Source organism: Lissotriton helveticus, chromosome 6 (genome assembly GCF_964261635.1).
Source record: "Lissotriton helveticus chromosome 6, aLisHel1.1, whole genome shotgun sequence".
Classification (NCBI taxonomy): Eukaryota; Metazoa; Chordata; class Amphibia; order Caudata; family Salamandridae; genus Lissotriton; species Lissotriton helveticus.
In genome coordinates this window covers 1,313,410,276-1,313,421,587 of record NC_136067.1, presented here as the reverse complement: position 1 = coordinate 1,313,421,587, position 11,312 = coordinate 1,313,410,276, and positions in this window count along the sequence as shown.

Here is an 11,312-nt window from a genome sequence, read left to right as displayed (position 1 = left end):
CTTTCCATATTCCACACATTTCTGCCATTTGTGCAGATTTTGGAATGCAGCCATACCATATTTATGGAAAGCTGTCAACCGGATCCAGCAAACATAAGGTTGAAAGAAAACGTAATCCCCATCATCATGTACACACTTTTATTGCAGAGGCAATAGTACCCTTTCTATTTCCGGTAGGTATCTTGGCCTTCTAGCCCATCCACAAGAAATATGAAGCATATCCCTGGCGTTCTAGTCCCACTCCTCCACTGCCATCCCAGTCTCATAGATCATGGCTGTACGTGGGTACGGTGGCAGGTTAGTTTTGTGGCTGTGGGGCCTTCTCCTGCTACAAAACGTTCACGCCCTTTAATGTGGCCTAATAGCTAGGGCGGGCGTCCTCGGATCTGGGAAACCGGGTTCAAGTCCTGGCAGGCACGCTCTGGGCAAATCACTTAATCTCCTTGTGCCTAACAAAAATTAATGTGTCCGTCTGTAAGGTAACTGATGCTCATGTAAAGTGCTCTGATACCTTCGGGTCTAGTAAGCGCTATATAAAACTCCACCCAAAAAAAATTGTAATTGCAAACTCTAAATAATCTTGCAGCCTTCACGTAAGGGACACTGGATGTAATGAGCTGAGCGCTATCCATTTTGCCTAAGACAACATTTTAGCGCCGTCTTTGTGGACTCACTGATGGCGGATAGACTTCTGCAGTACCCCTTTTGGGCTTGGACAAGGGATTCCTCTCTGATCCATTCATGGCACAGATGAAGTTCTGTTAGTCTCCCTGAGAGGTGTGTGTGTGGCATTGTGAATAAGATCAGGTTTAGCATCTGCCTGGACATTGCTACTTATCTTTACGCGAGTAGAGATTTTAATACATATTTTTGATGTACATGTAAAAGGCTGACCAGCAATGAGACTGTAGAACATCCCTTTGGTAGATGGGCAGATGTGAGCTAGTGCTCGCAGGTGTGTCTTAAGGTGTTCTGTGTTTTCTTCCATTGATATTTAATTTTCCTGTGGGTGACCTTCGTGCCTCTCTGCTTCGTAATACACCTGAGAGCAATGCATGTTTGCTCTCCCGTTTCTGATTCTGGGGCACTAGCAGGGACAGTTCTTGTGATTAGATTAGAGATATTTTTCCATCTCAGTTAAGTAGAAGGTTTCACTGCAACAGGTCCAGCTCCATAGGACAGACGCCCTTCAGTAGATACAGCCTCCTATAATTTAGCCATGACCACCTGGCCTCTCCTATACACGTGGCGCCTGCAGAGTAGAAGGCCCTTTCAAAGGTTGACTAGGCATCTTGTTGTTCATTGCTGTATGTTGTTTATAAACTGGTGCTAATGAGGTGAACCATTGCCCAATGTTACCGTGTTAAAAATGTCAAAATAATGAAGCAGTAGTATCCCAAAATATGCGCATTCCATAGTTTTGTTTACATTTTCTTACCACACAATTTAGTTGACCCTGCTGCCTAATTTGGTCTTCCTTTGCCATTTTAGTAGCCCTTCCTATAGGGCAGTCTGACAGTGCCCAAAGGGGTGGCCAGTCAGGTCAGTGTGTGTGCTTTGTTTTGCTGCTTGCTGACCTGTTTTACAGTCTGGTGGGCTGTTTTTACTCTTAATTTCTGTGCTATTACCACAGATATTGTCTGCAGGACACACAAGTGCAGTAGTCTACCATACCTTGCAAAATACCTCTACAACTCGGCCTTTACAAGTTTAAAACCGCATCATAATTTGGTCCTCACTTGCTTCATAATTCCAGTAGCCCTCCCTATAGTGCAGTCGTGTAGTGCCCAAAGGGGTTGCTGGTCAGGTCAGTGCTCTTGATTTCTGTGCTATTACCACACATTGTCTGCATGAAGCACAAATGCATACAGTCTACCATACCTTGTAAAACAAATATACAGCGCAATCATTTAAAAGTTTAAAACAGCCCCACTTTCCAAATAAGGGCCCCTTTTTAAAATCTCATATACGCTGCACTCATGCGCAATAAACTTCATTGTTCACTCTGCACTATATCCCTTATAGCTCACTGAGATACAAAAGAGAGGTCAATGCAAGGAAGGAGATAGAATATGAGAGCAAAGACAAGAAAGTCAATAGAGGAATATCATGTATCAATGAGTAACCAAGAGTCTGCCACAACAGCCTACACTTGTCTAGCAGGGTTTCCAAGCAAGCACCGCAAGGCTGGCTTTTACTGGATAGCAGTGGTCTTCCTTCTGAGATCAATTATGACAGACAACAACCTTAGAGTCAGTCTACCTTTCTTGAAGAAGGTGTCAGGAGATCATGAGTTGGACTAGCCTACACAGAGAGCAGATTTTTAATCTCATTAACAAGTAAGCGGTGGATTTTACACATTTTGTCCAGCCATGTTACCTATTGCTATCAATGTGTGCGCATTAAAGGGAAGGAGAACCGTGGTAATGGCCCACAACGCCAGCTCACGTAATGGAAGCCAGGACCAGCTGCAATTTCTGTTTTAAGCACGTAGAAGGAACCGGATGTGTTATTCGCATTTTAGATAAAATAAGATTTTTTTACACTTCTTGTGGAAATGCAGTTGTTTTTAGGGCTCGCCTGCTGATGCGCTTCAGCGCATAGCTGGCGAAGCTCTATTGTGGCTTAAACAGAGGTTAACCACCACTGGCGATTCCTTCAAGTGCATGTGCTTTTTAGGTCATTGCGCTTGCGCAAGCCCTAAAAAGCGCGTGCACAATGCCACCAGCCGCCTGCCTCGCATTACCACATCAAAGGCAGCCCTCCGAGCGCATTTCTCACCCCCTAATTATTCACGGCTGGCCGGCAGGCACATCAAAGGCTGCTGCTGCCGTGACTCGCATTTCTCCTCCCTCCTCCCCTATCACTGCCCAGGCCGGCCGTACTTTCTCTTTACACGGGCGCCCATTCCTGAATCACTTGAAATCTCTCCACATTATTTGCATTTTGTTAATTAAAAAAATTAACTACAACACAGCGTTGCACATTTTTCTCGACTTCGGAAGGATGAGTCCCAATCTCATTTGTGCAAAGTGTTGTAATGGGATTATTGGAGAGTTAGAGAAACGTGCTCACAATACTTTTACGCGATGCTTGCTTCATTCGGAATTATGCTCAGTAGTGGATCGGATACTTTAATTTATCATGTAGGTCTCCGCTGCCAAAGAAATTCCACATGCCCGACGGCGTCTCTATCAGCCACACATGAGGCAAGGTTAATGTTGATATTTTACCAGACATAAGACTGTATCAACATGTACATGTTGCTGCGCTATGTTTACTGCGCTTTTCAAATAATTTGCTGCGTTTTAACAGAGTGCATCCAAAATATAAGCTGTATGTCTCACTGCTTGTTAAAGTTTTCAATTCTTCTCTACCTTTCCAGAAATTTTCGTTAAGTTGTCTTAAGTGCCATTAATTGGTCACCATCACCGCCCAGGCCGGCCGTACTTTCTCTTTACACGGGCGCCCATTCCTGAATCACTTGAAATCTCTCCACATTATTTGCATTTTGTTAATAAAAAAAATTAACTACAACACAGCGTTGCACATTTTTCTCGACTTCGGAAGGATGAGTCCCAATCTCATTTGTGCAAAGTGTTGTAATGGGATTATTGGAGAGTTAGAGAAACGTGCTCACAAGTTACATTTTTATGCAAATCATCTGAGTAAATAAACAATAGCATGGTGCCGTTTGCGTCCTTGACTTGATCTGGTTTTTATTTTTATTTTGCTATTATTCTCACAAAGGCTAAGGTCTGCCTACTTTAGTATTAAGTGCTATACGTCGCATAAGCAACAGCTAACCATTCACTCACCCACGCAACGCCACTCACACACGCAACGCCACTCACCCACGCAACGCCACTCACCCACGCAACGCCACTCACCCACGCAACGCCACTCACCCACGCAACGCCACTCACCCACGCAACGCCACTCACCCACGCAACGCCACTCTCACACGCAACGCCACTCACACACGCAACGCCACTCACCCACGCAACGCCACTCACCCACGCAACGCCACTCACCCACGCAACGCCACTCACCCACGCAACGCCACTCACCCACGCAACGCCACTCACCCACGCAACGCCACTCACCCACGCAACGCCACTCACACACGCAACGCCACTCACACACGCAACGCCACTCACACACGCAACGCCACTCACACGCAACGCCACTCACACACGCAACACCACTCACACACGCAACGCCACACACACACGCAACGCCACACACACACGCAACGCCACTCACCCACGCAACGCCACTCACCCACGCAACGCCACTCACCCACGCAACGCCACTCAGCCACGCAACGCCACTCAGCCACGCAACGCCACTCAGCCACGCAACGCCACTCAGCCACGCAACGCCACTCAGCCACGCAACGCCACTCAGCCACGCAACGCCACTCAGCCACGCAACGCCACTCAGCCACGCAACGCCACTCACCCACGCAACGCCACTCACCCACGCAACGCCACTCACCCACGCAACGCCACTCACCCACGCAACGCCACTCATCCACGCAACGCCACTCATCCATTTGCAAAACGAAAAATGTCAAACTCTTCTATTGCGAGTCCTATTGCATTTTCAATGCTTGTTTTAGATGACAACCATACTGCATACAGTAGCAAGTCTGTGGTAATCATTAATGTTGGACTTTGAAATTTTGTATCATAGGTCAAACACACATTTGACATGGATCGTTTCCTGCTGCCAAAAGATGGTAGATCACTCAAACGAAAGGCTGAAACAGACGTTGAGAAAAGCGCTGCAAAAAGTAGGAAGTATGATGCCTCCTACCTGGACCTTGGATTCACCTGCGTCACCATAAATGGTGAAATAAAGCCACAGTGTGTGGTTGTGGCATGACCTTGGCTAATGAAAGTCTGAAACCAAACAAATTAAAGCGCCACTTGGAAACCAAACACGGGTCACTGGTAGGAAAGAATACCGATTTTTTTGCCAGAAAGCTTGAAGACATCGTCCACCAAAAAGACACTGTGAAAAATGTGGTCTCCACCCCAACACATGCCTTGAAAGCATCTTACCAAGTGGCGTACCACATTGCCAAAAACAAAAAGCCCTTTACGGATGGGGGAAAAGTGATTCTTCCAGCAATGCTTGATGTGGCCAGAACAATGCTTGGAGAAAAAGCGGCAGAGAAGTTGAAAATGGTACCACTCACAGACAACAATTTGTCGCAGAATCTCTGACATGTCTGAGGATATCCACAGACAACTCCTTGCACGTTTGAAAAAGAGTTTGTTTGCTTTGCAATTGGATGAAGCGACTGACTTATCTAAGGACGCTCATTTAATTGCTTATGTCAGATACTGCCACAATACTGTAATATTGGAAGATTTTTTATTCTGTAAAGCAATCAGGGGACAGGCAACAGCATCAACCCTGTTTGACATTCTTAATGACTTCCTGAGCTCCAAAGGCTTAAAATGGGACAGCTGTGTTGGGATCTGTACGGATGGTGCTCCTTCCATGTCCGGAGCTAGGGCAGGCCTAAAAGCAAAAGTGTTAAAAGTGGCTCCTCATATTCTATGGACCCACTGTATGATACACCAGGAAGCCCTTACAGTCCGAAACATGGATAGAGAACTTGGAGATGTTGGATTGTGCTGTGAACATTGTTAATTTCATAAAGGCTCACCCCACTAGAGCTCGTCTCTTTGCAATTTTGTGTGCAGAAATGAGAGCTGATCATAATGGTTTGCTTTTCCATACTGAAGTCTAATGGTTATCCAAAGGGAAGGTTCTAAATCGTATTTTTGCATTAACAAAGTACAGCAATTCCTTCTAGATTTGGATCCATGCAAAGCAGAACAGTTGTGTAATCCCCGCTGGCTTGTGCCTTTAGCATACCTTGCAGACATCTTTGATAAATTAAATTCCTTGAATTTGTCTTTGCAAGGAGCTGAAAGTACATCTTTCACAATGTGCAAAAAAATATCTGCTTTCAAGAAGCTAGAGTTGTGGAAAAGACTGATCAAAGATGGCCTGCTGGAGGCATTCCTGTGTTTATCAGAAGCTGTTGAGGACACATGTTATGAACTTGAACGTGTTGTTGAGGTAATAGGAAATCACTTTACTTCTCTCAGGGGTGGTTTAGAAAAGTACTTTCCTGAGAACATCGATCATGACAATGACTGGGTCTGCCAACTTTTTTTTGTGGATGCAGGTACTCATTTCCCAGTGCACCTTCAGGAAGACCTAATTGATGTCGAGTGATCGCGTTCTCCAAATGCAATTTAGCAAAATCCCATTGGCGGAATTTTGGCTGAAAATGTCTGAACATTCCAGTTTGTCAAAAATTGCAGTCAAGACTATTCTGCCTTTTAGTTCGTCATATTTATGTGAGATTGGTTTCTCAGCATTGGCAGTTTTAAAGACTAAGTACCGTTCAAAGCTTGAGGTGGAGCACAACCCGAGGATGGCTGTAGCAAAAATACATCCACAAATTGACAATCTCTACGGAGAAAAACAGGCACACCCATCCCATTAGTTCAGAAATGTGTTATCAAGTTTGTCAAATTAGGTTTTGTTTAGGAAAAATAAAGTACTGTTGGGCAATTCTTTTTGGAGACTTTGTTTGAACTGTGTAGTAAGCCTGTGAGTCAGAACTACAATCACCCACAAACCTTTAGTTTGCTAAACACTGTTTAATAATATTTCCCCACCGTAAAAATGATTTGCCATGGGAACGGGGGGAGTCTGGTTGTCTGATGTGAAGTACCAAGTTCTAGAAATTTTTGTCGGGGAGTCCTTAAGCCTAGGAATTTTGATAGGGGGGGGGGGGGGTCTTGGCATCCAAAAGTTTGAAGACCTCTGTTCTAGAGGGTGCTACAGCCTGATTGGCTGGAATGTGGACTATTATAATGACATGGATGTTACTAAAGTGATTTCTCCCTCAATGCTTTCTATGGGCCAATGTTGTTCTATGGTACTTTAAGGTTTTATTTTTTATTATGTATATTTCAATATCTATATAAATGGATATATTTATATGTATATATTTGATACATTATGTTTCTTACTACTATTTATGTACCGTGGGACTCCCACTTCAACAACGGGTAATTATTCAAGCATGTGAATCTATGAAAGACACCGTAACACTGGAGAAACGCATTATCATCCTGCTATCTACCAAGCCCACTTAGGGGTGTGTTCCTTTTTTGTGTGACCAACCTACCTCTCAGGGACCAACTCCAAAATACATTGCATCGGATATTTCACAGCCAAAAAAGATCAGCGAGTTTTGCTCGCTGCTGACATTAGGTGTGATGGTATGGTTACAGCAGTTACTTCTGAGATCAACTCACCCTGCTATCCTTCATTGGGAATTGGTAAGGCCAGAGGTTACAACCATAAAACTGCCTGAACCCCAGCATCACTCAAAGCTTCCAACATCACCCCGACCACACCCACTCATGCCCAGTCACCCTAGGAGCAGGCCATGCAGCAATTACTTCTCAGACAGAGGGTGCATAAACTGCCTGCAGCGCCTAGATGCCGTGCAAGTTGCTCACTTTGCGCTTGGAACAAAGAGCCGACCTCAACATTAACCAGTGTGCTGTGAAAGTAGCACCTGCACAAGAAACAATTGATGGACGGAATGCTGGACAATGCAAACATTCACCCCCAGCCACTAGGGTCTGGGTTTAATTCATCATTCTTTTCCTCACCACACCACCCGTTTGGACCCAGCCATAAGCAAATCAGTCTTGACCCTGTTCCTTGTGGGAACAGTCCAGCCCGAACTACCAAGCCAAATCCTCCCTAGACCGGAAACAAGCATCCTGGGACCGGTTTCAGGGCACCACCCTTAATCAGCAAGGCTAGCTCGAACCCAGAGGTGTAGTGAGCACAGGACCACGTCTGGGAATACCCTACCCACTTAGGGCAACATATGCAAAACAAACAATTGATGAATGGTGAAAGTGGCAACTGTCAAAGTTCCTCGAAAAAATCCAGGATGTGCAGACCAGTAGCGAACTCCTGTATGAGGAGTCTTGGTTCTGGTGCTGTGTGAACACAAATTAAGTGCTTGGTAGTATGTACACATGTGTAAGAAGGAGGCCGACTGGACCTCCTTCACTGCAGTCTGTGGTGCAGAATGGACGATGCATGCTTGGTACCTGCGGGCCAGCTCTCCTCCTGTTGCACCGTTACCTACAACTGTTGCATCTTCAGTACATTAAAGCTACTTGTGTGTCTATAATCTGGATTTAAACCGTGTTATGCCCTTTGTCCAAGCCCTCTCCTCGCAGGGCCCTTATACACCTGGGGGAAGAGGTTCTTGTCCCCAATCTTGGTTGGAGACATTCACACCTAATAAATCTAATGTGGGCTGTTAATGTTCAGTTATTCAGATATGTTTTATCGAAGATTTTCAGTTAAGTCTCACCCGATCGTAAGTTTTTGCTGACGGCACTCTGCAGTAGAACGCAGTCAAGGGTGGCAGTCCCTGAACTCCTAGTTCATGCGCTGCTCAAGTGATAGGGGTTTTGTAAAATAAGTGGTTTTCAGCGGGAGGTGTGTTAAATCTATCATATTCTATCTATAACTTGCCCCTGATTGTTCAAGCTGCTAAATTCTCTGGTACAGTCACATACAAAATGTTATTGTGTTACCTTGTTTTACTAAATGATCACTCCACCGCAAGCAAAATAAGCATTTGCTATGCGGTGGGTCTCACATTTACTAGAGTGAGCGATTGGCATTGTAAATTACAATTTTTTTTATGTGTTGATTTTTAAAACTTAAATAAAAAGGCAGTGATTTACAATGTCAATAGCTTAAACTCTTGCAAATGTGAGGCCTATTGCATTACAAATACTTGTTTCTGCTGTTATCTAGTCCATAAATTAGGCAGCCGCTCAGGTCACTTTCCAAAGATCAGAAGTAGCTCCCACTATTGAAATGGTCGAAGACACCGGATATAAAGTAATGATAATCCTCATTAAACATGTACGACTTTAACATCCATTCCACAAAAACATCAGCTGCTTGGAACATTATATCTAAACATCCAATCTATAGCCATGATCATTGGCCTGTCACCAGTCAAACTCACTTCTGTTGCATCAAGAATAAGCTTTACCACACGCCAAAAAGTGAAATACAAGCACTTTAGTGGAAGCACATATATACAGCCTAATTATATTTGTACTTTGGAGAAACAAGAGGGGGGAATCTAAGGTCCAATCAGCAGTAATCTTAAAGCTCTTTTCCCGCTTTGCTGTTCCTTCCTCTCTGAATGTACTCTATAGTGAAAGTGTATTCTAGAAGTTTTGAAGACAATCTGGCTAAATGAGCGGTGGTACGTTTGATGTCAACATGGGGATGATAGTCAGTCTTGAGGATGGAGGATCTGCTACATAAGTATGGTTTGAATTTTTCAATGCTCCAGACAGGCTAAAAGTTTTCTATAACACAATATTTCTGTTTAAAGGACGAAGAGTCCTGGATGCAAATCCCAGTGTGCTCTCTTCCGTCAGCGTATTGAGAGAACAGCTCCCAGACCGTACTCACAAGCATGGTGACAATGGTTTGCTTGCCTTCTATAATAGCTTCCAGAGCGGGGCTTGGATGATGTGGTCTTTAACCCCTTCGGTGCTGACAGCTCCCGGCTGTCATGAGTTACGGTGGGCGTGTGCTGTTGACAACCGGGAGCCTTCATGACCATGCCTGCCATCGGAATGTCCAGCATCGGCGCAGAATTCCGGCCGCAGCTAGGGGGTTAATGGATTGAAAATCTTACACTCCTCGGACCATACATAGGTTGCTCCCTTCTTTAGTAGTGCTCTGAAACACTTTTGCAAAGTCTTTCATAACCGTGTAATAAAATTTACAGAGGCCAAGAAATGACAGGAGTTCTTTATTTTGGGGAGGGGGTGCGTCAACTATGCTCTTTATCAGGCATGGTCTGGGTTTGATACCACGTTTGGAGATGACGTGACCCAACAACTCAATGTCCTTCACTTTGATGGTACATTTGCTCTTTTGTAAGGAGACTCCTCTCGTTAAGGACATTGAATACCTGTTCAATGATAGAATCATGCTTCAGTTTTGGTAAAGATGAAAATGTAGTCGTGAAGACTACAACAGTGAGCCATACGGCCAAGTGGATCCAACAATTAAACGCAATGTGCACAACAATATTGACAGCCCAATGTATATGTATCAATCCATTAATTTCATATAGTCCCAAAAAGGTTTCCTGGATGACAGGACAGCCATAGGGTTTTGTTCACAATGTCATCACCAGGGCCAGAATTCTCGTAGGTCAAGAACAAATGTATTATTGGAAAATTTAACAAGACTTATCTTCTTTCTTGTAAGTCTCCGCTTTGGTGGTTGTTAGATACAAAATTCTTTATGAACCAAGTCCAGATTATATGAACCAATACATACACATTGGACTGTCAATATCAAGGTTTGTTGAATGCTCTCAAATACACAACTGCACTCTGAAGTCTAAAGTAAATGATGGAAGAAAAGGCATCTGGAATAACAGCAATACATTTCTCATAGCGGTCCTCCTTTCACCCGCGTTGCTGCCAGAAAAAAAGCACTGTAAATTCTCCCCTTGCCTGAACAAGTTGAACATAATTACACTGCTGTGCACGTATGTAAATTCAAGTTATATGCCATCGTAAGCTTTACAATTTATTGCCGCTAGTGAGACTTTGTCATAATGCTGCTGAGCCAGGTAAAGATATGAACAAAACCATAGCTTAATTGAAGGTAAAGCTTTTTCTGGAAGTATTAAAGTTGTGCCTAATCACATTTACACTGGCCCAATAACAAAGCCTCTTCAGTACCCTGGAAAGCTTTTCTCTTCAAAACGTACTCGTATAGTCTGACGAGAGCTCTGCTGTAAAGCCAGACCTAAAAAATGGGATGCTGGTTGGGTCGAAGGAGTAATCTGTGCGTGTACACCAAACCTCTGAACAGAATCCTATATGTCTTGGGTTGCCCGTGGATAGGTATGCTGACACCTACCAAGGCTTTCTATAAGGTGTATGGTTCTTTTGCACGATTGCTTAAAATCATTGGAAACCATACAATCATACATAAAGTACTAAAACAATTTAGAAGAGCAGTGCAAGTAGCTTAAAATAGGTCATAACTGACATAAGAGTAATGGTCATGGAAATCTCTACTAAAAAGTAGTCACAAGAGAAAGTAGGATTACATCGCAAGAGTTAGACTAACAGCAAGTGCAGCGTATGTAAGCAGACATTATGAACCCAATGCCTAGTTTTAAGCATATG